Raw genomic sequence first — 11,480 nt, 5'->3', positions numbered from 1 at the left:
TTTTAAAACTGCACCAGGGACAGCACTCTAGTTTGGGGCTTATGAACAGGTAACGTGGAAATTTATAACAAAGAGCAGATTTTAAATTTACTTTTAAAAAGTTAGACATTCTGAGTGAGAAAGCTGGAGTATGCATAGGCAGTTGTTAACAGTGTGAATACTAGTGATTTTGTTTATCCTCAGTTGATTATTTTTTCATAGAGCTGTTTTTCACAAGAGAAGCCTTATGAATTACGTTATATTATCATAGCTGATATCTATTCGTAATTCTTTTAATTTCAATGGCACAGAGTAATAAGCCCTCACAAAACATTTTATAACTAGGTTTTCCTTTGAACAGTTTAAATGCTTTATGAAGATTTTAGTTAATTTATTAATGATTAGAGCATCAAATGTGGATTACAGGCCATTTTAATGTCCTCCTTTATAGTTTCCTGCATTTTCACACTTTTCTAATTTAAGAACAGAAAAAATTATTTAAAAAAATTAAAACATTAATAAAATACCCTCTTGTCTATAATAGAAGAAAATAATAAGAAATCAAGGTGAAATGGTCATTCTCATCTCCGGTGGGTAGAACCAGTCTGAAAAACAACTTAGCAACATATATCAACAGTCTTAAAAACGATCCTATCATTACTTAAATTTATAGGAATCTTTTCTAAACATATAATCCTAGATATTAAAAAAAGATTTATAAACAATGAGGTTCATTGTAAAATTACATATTCTAGTTTTAAAAGAGGGGGATTAAAAGTCACCTATATGTCCAGGAATAAGACAAAGTGATAAATTATGAAGCACCCATTTGCAATACTACTGCACAGTCATTATGAAGAACACAAAATAACATGAAAAAATGCTCATGCTATATTCTTAATCATAAAAACAACTACCAGGATACAAAATTACTATAAAGCAAGCACTGTTGCTGTTGTGTGTTTTGAGTCAATTCTGACTCATAGTGACCCTATAGAACAGAGTAGCACTGCCCCACAGGGTTTTATAGGCTATAATCTTTACAGGAGCAGAATGCCAGGTCTTTTCTCCCACAGGTCAGTGGGTTCGAACCACTGGGTTCAAACCACTGACCTTTCAGTTAGCACCCAAGTACTTAACCATTGCACCACCAGGGCTCTTTAAAGTAAGCACTACTCTATAAAAAAAATATACAGAATAAAAGGACAAGAAGAAAATTCACTAGGGTTAAGAATGATAATTTTGAATCGTGAGAAGATGGTGGATAATTTTTTTTCTTTCTACTTTTCTATTTCCCCAATATCTCCTAGTAAACATACATTCATATTATTTTAAAAATATAATTTTTAAAAGATCAAATAATTGTATTAATTTTAATTGGGCCTTGATAAAATATTAACAGTGATATTTATTCATCTTACTTCACTATCCCCACGTGATTGTCAGTTTGTCGTACTGTGGAGGCTTGGTTTCAGCAAAGCTTCCAGATTAAGACAGACTACGAAGAAGAACTTGTATATACTTCTAAAAAAAAACTGACCAGTAAAAACCTTATGAATAGCAAGGGAACACTGTCTGGTATAGTGCCAGAAGATGAGCCCTTCAGGTTGGAAGGCACTCAAAATAGCATTGGGGAAGAGCCGCCCCCTCAAAGTCGAGTCAACCTTAATGACATTGATGGAGTCAAGCTTTGGGGAACTTCATTCGCTGAGATGGCACGATTCAGTATGAGAAGAAACAGCTGCAAACACCCACCAGTAACTGAAACATGGAATGTACAAACTATGAATCTAGGAAAACTGGAAGTCATCAAAAATGAAATGGATAAAGCATAAAGACTGATATCCTAGGCATTACTGAGCTGAACTGGCTTTTACTGGGCATTTTGAATGGGACAATCATATTGTCTACTATGCTGGGAATGACAAATTGAAGAGGAATGGCATTGCATACATCATCAAAAAGAACATTTCAAGATCTATCCTGAAGTAAACAGTGATAGGATAATATCCATACACCTACAGGGAAGAAAGCTAACCCAACAGAATGTGGAAATTATCAAACAATATCATTAATGTCACACGAAAGCAAAATTTTGCTGAAGATCATTCAAAAGTGGCTGCAGCAGCATAACAACAGGGAATTCAAGCCAGATTTAGAAGAGGATGTGGAACCAGGGATATCACTGCTGATGTCAGATGGATCCTGGCTGAAAGCAGAGAATACCAGAAAGATGTTTACCTGTGTTTTATTGACTATGCAAAGGCGTTCAACTGTGTGGATCATAACAAATTATGGATAACACTGAACGGAAATTTCAGAACATTTAATTGTGCTCATAAAGAACCTGTACTTAGAGCAAGAGGCAGTCAGTCATTCGAACAGAACAAGAGGATACTGCGTGCTTTTAAGTTAAGAAGGGTGTGTGTCAGGGTTGTATCCTTTCACCATACTTATTTAATCCCTGCTGAGCAAATAATTGAAGAAGCTGGACTATATGAAGAATGGGGCATCATGATTAGAGGAAGACTTATTAACAACTTGCGTTACGCATATGACACAACCTTGCTTGCTGAAAGTGAAGAAGACTTCAAGCACTTGCTGATGAAGATCAAAGACTACAGCCTTTAGTATGGATTACACCTCAACATAAAGAAAACAAAAATCCTCACAACTGGACCAATAAGCAACATCATGATAAACAGGGGAAAGATGGTAAGTTGTCACAGTTTTCATTTTACTTGGGTCCAAAATCAATACCCATGGAAGCAGCAGTCAAGAAACAAAACAATGCATTACATTGGGTAAATCTACTGCAAAGGACCTCTTGAAAGTGTTAAAAACCAAAGATGTCACCTTGAAGACTGAGGTACAATTAACCCAAGCCACGATGTTTTCAATCACCTCTCACGCATGTGGAAGCTAGACAATGAATAAGGAAGACCAAAGAATTGATGCCTTTGAATTATGGTGCTGGCAAAGAATACTGAATATAGCATAGACTGCCAAAGAATGAACAATTTGTCTTGGAAGAAGTACAACCAGAATATTCCTTAGAAGCAAAGTCAGTGAGACTTTCTCTCACATACTTTGGACATGTTATGACGCAGGATCAGTCCCTGGAGAAGGACATCATGCTTGGTAAAGTAGACGATCAGCGAAAAAGAGGAAGACCCTCAATGAGATGGACTAACACAGTGGCTGCAACAATGGGCTCAAGCATAACAACGATTGTGAAGATGACATAGGACCAGGCAGTGTTTCATTCTGTTGTACACAGGGTCGCTATAAGTTGAAACTAACTCGACCACACCTAACAACAACCACACAAGGAAGACAAGTTAATACAACCATTATTCAAATTTACGCACCAACTACTAATGCCAAAGATAAAGAAACTGAAGATTTTTACCAACTTCTGCAGTCTGAAATTATCAAACATTTAATCAAGACACATTGATAATTACTGGTGACTGGAATGAAAAAGTTGGAAACAAAGATGGATTATTAGTTGAAAAATATGGCCTTGGTGACAGAAACAACGCAGGAGATTGCAAGATAGAATATTTTAAGACCAATGACTTCTTCGCTGCAAATATAGCAACTACACCCGTGGACTTCATCAGATGGAAAACACAGGAATCAAATGATAAACCCACTGCCGTTGGAGAAGCTCAATATCATCAGTCAGAACAAGGCCCAGGGCCGAATACAGAACAGACCATCAATTGCTCATACACAAGTTCAAGTTAAAGCTGAAGAAAATTAAAACAGATCCATGAGAGCCAAAATACCACCTTGAGTATAAAAAAAATTTATATATTTTTTTTATATTCCACCTAAATTTAGAGACCATCTCAAGAACAGATTTGACACACTGAACATTTATGACCAAAGACTAGGTGAATTATGGGATGACATCAAGGATACCATACATGAAGAAAGCAAAAGGTCATTAAAAAGATGGGAAGGAAAGAAAAGACCTAAATGGATGTCAGAAGAAACTCAGAAACTTGCTCTTGAACATCGAGTAGCTAAAGTGGACAGAAGAAATGATGAAGGGAATGGCAAAAAAAACATGGCTCCAAGAATTGATGGAATACCAATTGAGATGTTTCAACAAACAGATGCAGCACTAGAGGTGCTCACTCGTCTATGTCAAGAAATTTGGAAAATAGTTTCCTGACCAACCAACTGGAAGAGATCCATATTTGTATCCATTCCAAAGAAAGGTGATTCAACAGAATGTGGAAATTATCAAACAATGTCATTAATATCACACACAAGTAAAGTTTTGCTGAAGATCATTCGAACGTGGTTGCAACGATACATAGACAAGGAACTTCCAGAAGTTCAAGCGGAATTCAAAGAGGACAATGAACGAAGGATATCATTGCTGATGTCTGACAGATCTTGGCTGAAAGCAGAGAACACCAGAAAGATGTTTATGTTTACTTGTGTTTTATTGACTATTGCAAAGTCATTCAACTGTGCAGATCATAACAAATTATGGATATCATTGGGAAGAATGGGAATTTCAGAACACTTAATTGTGCACATGAGAAACCTATACATAGCCCAAGGGGCAGTCATTAAAACAGAACAGGTCAATACTGCATGGCTTAAAATCAGAAAAGATGTATGTCAGAGTTGTATCCTTTCACCATACTTATTCAATCTGTAGACAGAACAAATAATCCGAGAACCTGGACTATATGAGGAACTTGGCATCAGGATTGGAGGAAGACTCATTAACAACCTCGTGATATACAGATGATGCAACTCTGCTTGCTGAAAGTGAAGAGAACTTGAAGCACTTACTGATGAAGATCAAAAGACTACAACCTTCAGTATGGATTGCACCTCAACATAAAACCAAAACCAAAAACCAAATCTGTTGCTGTCAAGTAGATTCCGACTCATAATGACCCTTTAAGACAGAGTAGAATTACCCTATAGGGTTGCCAAGGAGTGGCTGGTGGATTCGAACTGCTGACCTTTTGGTTAGCAGTGAGCTCTTAACACTGTGTCACCAGGGCTCCTATATACCTCGACATACAGAAAACAAAAATCCTTACGACTGGACCAATAAGTAATATCATGACAAAGAGAGAAAATACTGAAGTTATCAAGGGTTTCATTTTACTTGGATCCGCAATCGACACCCACAGAAGCAGCACTCAAGAAATCAAGTGATGTATTTGAAGTGGATTAATCACTTTTGTGTGTGGCCCTTCTAGCCATGGTCTTGCAACTCCCAACCAGGTGACTGGGCAGGACCGTGTGATAGGGTAGTTGTGGCCTACCAAGGGAACTGGTCAGCTTTGCCTCAAAAGAGAGCCAATTCCAGAGCAGAGAGGAAGATCCTACCACCACCAAAGACGAACAGCCAGGAGAGTAGAGCACATCCTTTGGAGCCAGGACCCTACACTGAGAAGCTCCTGGAAGCAGGAAACTGAGATAGGGAGAGAAAGCAAGCTGTAACCCTGAAGCATGAGAAGCGGCAGCAGAGGCCTGGTAGCAGAGACCCGGCGGCAGGATACACAGTACACTTCCAGGCCCACAGAGAGAGAAAACTGAGTGCCTTTGGGGAGAGGCCTAGGGCCCGAGAGAGGTGTGCCTGTGAGCACAGCTAAAAAGAGGCTATTTTGATGGAAGAGCTGTTTCCTGAATGTTCCTGAACCTGAATAGTAACTGTTACTTCCCTAATAAACCCCACAATTTTGAGTATGGTCTGTGAGTTCTGTGTGCCACTGCAATGAACTATCGAACAGTAGAGAGTGCTTTGGGTTGGTGTCAGAATTAGTAAAGATGGCAGAGAGAGGAGGCTTGTCTCACCTCCATCTCATAGGAATCAGCCTTAGGCTATTGATCTTGATTCTCTTTCCCCCTTGGGAAGTTAGAGATCAGACACCATGCACACGGGTTTTTACGGTATTGTATTAGGAAAATCTGCTGCAAAAGATCTCTTTGAAGTGTTAAAAAGCAAAAAATGTCACTTTGAGGACTAAGGTGTGCCTGACCCAAGCCATGGTGTTTTTCAATTGCTTCATACACATGCAAAAGCTGAACAATGAATAAAGACTGAAGAAGAATTGATACCTTTGAATTACAGTGTTGGTGAAGAATATTGAATATATCATGGACTGCCAAAAGATTGAACAAATGTGTCTTGGAAGAAGTACAGCCAGAATGGTCCTTAGACTTCATCCCATGTACTTTGGACATGTTATCAGGAGCGACTAATCTCTGGAGAAAGGCATCATGCTTGGTAAAGTAGAGGGATGATGAAAAAAGACAAAGATCCTAAAGAGGTGCACTGACACAGCGGCTGCAACAATGCGCTCAAACGTAACGATTGTGAGGATGGCACAGGACTGGGCAGTGTTTCTTTCTGTTGCACACAGGGTGGCTGTGAGTCAGAAACCAACTCTTTGGCACCTAACAACAATATTCTGCTATAAAGATAATAGCTTTCAGTTTTTGAGCACTGTCCATGTGGCAGGCATTATACTAAGGAGTTTATTAAATCTTATTTAATCCTTCAGTTAATCCTGGTATTTTGATCCCCATTTTATAGACCCAATTGGAAGAGATAAAGTAATTTTCCCAGTTACAAAGTAAACAGCAAAGCCAGAATTCAACCAAAAGTCTCCCTGACTGGAAAGTCCCTGCTCTTAGAGTAATTATACTACTTCTCACCACAAAACACATTTTCATACAACTGCAAGAGAAACTCACAGTATTCTTTTCCAGTGTGTGAAAGCTCACACAGTAACACCTTCATCAATAAAGAAACAAGTTCTAACGAACCTATTTCTCCATCCAATATATATATACCTGTGCCGTTGAGTCCAGTCAATTCCAACTCATAGCAACCCTACAGGACAGAATAGAAGTACTCCATGGGGTTCCCATGACTGTAATCTTTAAGGAAGCAGACTGCCACATCTTTCTCCCACAGAGTGGCTCGTGTGTTTGACCACCAACTTTTTGGTTAGCAGCTGAGCACTTAACTATTGTGCCACCAGGGCTCCTGATATATATATATATATATATATATATATATATATATATATATATGCCATAAGATGCAATCCACAATGACATAGAAGTGGTAGCAACTTTCCTCCCTCTTGCTTCTCATACTACTCCTCACTTCTCATTACTAACCCATTTTTCACCTCTCATTTTCCCTCCTCTTTTTCTTTTCATTTCTTCTGTATGTTTCCTTTTCTCTTTGCAACTTTCAACCTCTTCCTACTCCTCTCTGTCTAGTTCCCTTATTCCTTTCCCTTTTTTTCCTCATTCTGTGCCCCCTATTTGCTCCATACTTTTTCTCTCTCCCTAATCCACTGGTCCATTTCCATGCCATTGGAGAGCTGATCTGATCATCCCTCTCCTGTGTCCCCACAATATCCATATGTATTCTTCTATCTCACACATAGTTAGCACTCATAAGTCATAATTATTATTTTCATTATCATCACTGTCACACAGATCTGTTATTTATATCTCTACAAGGTTCTTAATCCTAAGAAATATGCTTCTCATCTTTGCATTTCCAGCAGCTAGTATGTGACAGGCACAAAATACATACATTCTCCTTCTTTTTTTTCCTGTTGGTTCCTTTCCCATATTTCTCCTCTCCCTATGTCTCCATCTCTGTGTAGCTCTAAACTGTCTCTATATCTTTTTTCGTCATACCTAATTTTTTAATTTTCTGACCAGTCAGTCCAGTCACTGAAGAAGCTAAATTTTCTATTTTCAACTTCTGCTCTTTCTTAATAGCTGACTGAATTCAGTCACCTGACTGAATAGAATGTAGGATATTTATGGAATCAATCATGTAGAAGGAGGGGTGGGTTATCTGCCTTACTGTTTTACGCCATGTGAAGTGTGTACACTACACTTAATCCCTTCAGTTATAAAGGTCTTTATTTCCATTAGATGCATTACTCAAGAGATCACCATATACAACAGGAATATCTCATTTTATTGCTCTTTGCTTTATTGCACTTCGCAAATAATTGTTTTTATAAACTGAAGGTTTGTGGCAACCCTGTGTCAGGCAAGTCTATCGACAGCGCCATTTTTCCAACAGCATATGCTCATGTTGTGTCTCTGTGTCACATTTGGTAATTCTCACAATTTATTTTAAGTTTTTTCATCGTTATTATATCTGTTATGGTTATCTGTGATCGGTGATCTTTCATTTTACTTCTGTAATTGTTTTGGGATGCCACAAACCGTGCCCATGTAAGATGGTAAACTTAAATGTTATGTGTGTTCTGACTGTTCCAACGACTGGCAGTTCCCTCATCTCTCTCCCTATCCTCAGGCCTCCCTATTCCCTGAGATAAGACAGTATTGAAATCAGACCAATTAATAAGCCTACAGTGACCTCTAAGTGTTAAAGTGAAAGGAAGAGTTTCATGTCTCTTGCTTTAAATCAAAAGCTAGAAATGATTAAGATTAAGATTAGTGAGGATGGCATGTAGAAAGCTGAGACAGATCAAAAGCTAGGCAGCTTGTACCGAGCGGTTAGCCATATTGTGAATGCAAAGGAAAAGCTCTTCAGGGAAATTAAAAGTGCTACTCCAGTGAACACAGGAGAGATAAGAAAGCAAAACAGCCTTATTGCTGATATGGAGAAATTTCTAGTGGTCTGGAAAGAAGATCAAACCAGCCACAACATTCCCTTAAGCCAAAGCCTAATCCAGAGCAAGGCCCTAACTGTCTTCAGTTCTATAAAGGTTGAGAGAGGTGAGGAAGCTGCAGAAGATAAGTTTGAAGTTAGCAGAGGCTGGTTTGTGAGGTTTAAGGAAAGAAGCCATCTCCATAACATGAAAGTGCAAGGCGAAGCAGCAAGTGCTGATGTAGGAAAAAAAAAAAAAAAAAAAGCTGCAGCAAATTATCCAGAAGATCTAGCTAATTGTTGAAGGCGGCTACACTAGATAACAGCTTTTCAGTGTAGACAAAAGCAGCTTTATATTGGAAGAAGATGCCGCCTAGGACTTTCAGAGCCAGAGAGGAGACGTCAGTGCCTGGCTTTAGAGCGCCAAAGGACAGGCTGACTCTCTTCTTAGGGGCTGAATGCAGCTGGTGACTTTAAGTTGAAGCCAGTGCTCCTTTATCATTCTGAAAATCCTAGAGCCCTTAAGAATTATGCTAAGTCTACTCTGCTCAAGCGCTATAAATGGATCAACAAAGCTTGGATAACAGCATGTCTGTTTACAACACGGTTTACTGAATATTTTAAGCCCACTGTTGAGACCTACTGCTCAGAAAAAAAAATTCCTTTCAAAATATTACTGCTCATTGACAATGCGCCTGGTCACCCAAGAGCTGTGATGGTGATATATAAGGAGATTAATGTTGTTTTCATGCCTACTGACCCAATATCCATTCTGCAGCCCATGGAGTAATTTCAACTTTCAAGTCTTATTATTTTTGAAATACGTTTCATGAGCCTACAACTGCTATAGATAGTGATTCCTCTGATGCATCTAGACAAAGTAAATTGAAAACCTTCTGGAAAGGATTCACCATTCTAGATTCTATTAAGAACATTTGTGATTCGTGGGAGGAGGTCAAAATATCAACATTAACAGGAGTTTGGAAGAAGTTTGTTCCTACCCTCATGGATGACTTTGAAGGGTTCAAGACTTCAGTAGAGGAAGTAACTGCAGATGTGGTAGAAATAGCAAGAGAACTAGAATTAGAAGTGGATCCTAAAGATGTGACTAAATTGCTGTGATCTCATTATAAAACTTTAATGGATAAGGAGTTGCTTCTTATGGATGAGCAAAGAAAGTAGTTTCTTGAGATGGAATCTATTCCTGGTGAAGATGCTTTGAACATTATTGAAATGGCAACAAAGAATTTAGAATATTACATAAACTTAGTTGATAAAGGAGAGGCAGGGTTTGAGAGGATTAATTCCAATTTTGAAAGAAGTTCTACTGTGGGGAAAATGCTATCAAACAGCATCGCATGCTACAGAGAACTCTTCCATGAAAGGAAGAGTCAATCGATGTGGCAAACTTCATTGTTGTCTTGTTTTAAGAAATCGTCACAGCTACCCCAACCTTCAGCAACCACAACCCAGATTAGTCAGCGGCCACCAACATCGAGGCAAGACCCTCCACCAGCAAAAAGATTACAACTCACTGAAGCCTCAGATGATGGTTAGCATTTTTTAGCAATAAAGTATTTTTTTAATTAAGGTATATACATTGTTTTTTAGATATAATGCTGTTGCACAATTAATAGTCTACAGTATAGTGTAAATATAGCTTTTATATGTACTGGGAAACCAAAAAATGTGTGACTTGCTTTATGGCCGTGGTCTGGAACCAAACCTGCCATATCTATGAGGTATGCCTGTATTTATGTAAGAAATAACAGCCAGAGGGAAAGTGATATTTACTCCTTTTGGTGTTTTCATAATACTGCGTGTTTCCCTTGTTGGGGTATATAGCACTTACATCACATTTTATTATTACTTGCCTAATTTCCCTGCTAGACAATAAATTCTGTAAGGACACAAACTGTGTCTAATTTACCACCATACCCCCCAATGCCTATTAAAGTACCCAGTACATAATAGGCCCTAAATAAATGTATGTTAAATGAATGAAGCTTCTTCACCCCACCCCAAAAAAGCTATCCTTCTACCAGCCTTTATTTTCCAAAAATGACATATCTATATAAGTTTAGTTCTTAATTAGGATGATTCATCTTTTTTTGGAATGAGGCAGGGGTATAAATAAATTTAATTGCTCTTAACTATATAACATTACAGTTATTACATAATTAGTTCACATTGTATAATAATGATTATTGATAATATATTACCAGAAGCAATAAAACACCCAGAGTTATAAATTTAATTACAAATATAAATTCAATAGATGTGGATTATTAATTTTTATATCCTTAAAGAGAAAATATTCAGCAAATACTAAGTGTTAATTAATAATTTCAATTATTACACTAACAGATTAAGCCATTGCTATTTTATAACTATTGACAATCCATTACTCAGTGAAATAAAAGTAAACAACATTTAAAATAGTATACTCTAAGTAATTTACTTTCAAATTTTGAGGAATATTACTAGTACTTAAATAGCAGAGTACAAGCATGCTATTTTGTTGGTGTCAGGGATTAAAAATGCCCAATGAATTAGACCAATGGTGTCTTATTGGTCCTTTTATTAATTTAGCTGTATTTCTGAAAAAGCTTCTAATAGAGTGGTTCTATTATTATTTCAGAGACAGCAGTTCAATTATTATTTCCCCCCATGCGTCTGTCTGTTTGTCATATTGCGGGGACTTGTGTGTTGCTGTGATGCTGGAAGCTTTGCCCCCGGTATTTAAATACCAGCAGGGTCATCCATGGTGGATAGGTTTCAGCTGAGCTTCCAAACTAAGACAGACCAGGAAGAAGGACCCAGTGCCTACTTATGCAAAGATTCAGCTAGTGACAATGTTATG

The 11,480-nt window shown here is 37.8% G+C and overlaps 1 pseudogene; it reads left to right on the top strand.

The window, feature by feature from the left end:
- Nucleotides 1–5,894: 5,894 nt before the first annotated feature.
- On the top strand, nucleotides 5,895–10,235 carry LOC135230551 (tigger transposable element-derived protein 1-like; annotated as a pseudogene).
- The last annotated feature ends 1,245 nt before the right edge of the window (nucleotides 10,236–11,480 follow it).

This window comes from Loxodonta africana, chromosome 3, assembly GCF_030014295.1.
Source record: "Loxodonta africana isolate mLoxAfr1 chromosome 3, mLoxAfr1.hap2, whole genome shotgun sequence".
Taxonomy (NCBI): domain Eukaryota; kingdom Metazoa; phylum Chordata; class Mammalia; order Proboscidea; family Elephantidae; genus Loxodonta; species Loxodonta africana.
The sequence above is the reverse complement of the archived record's forward strand: the minus strand, read 5'-3'. Positions and strand labels throughout refer to the sequence as shown.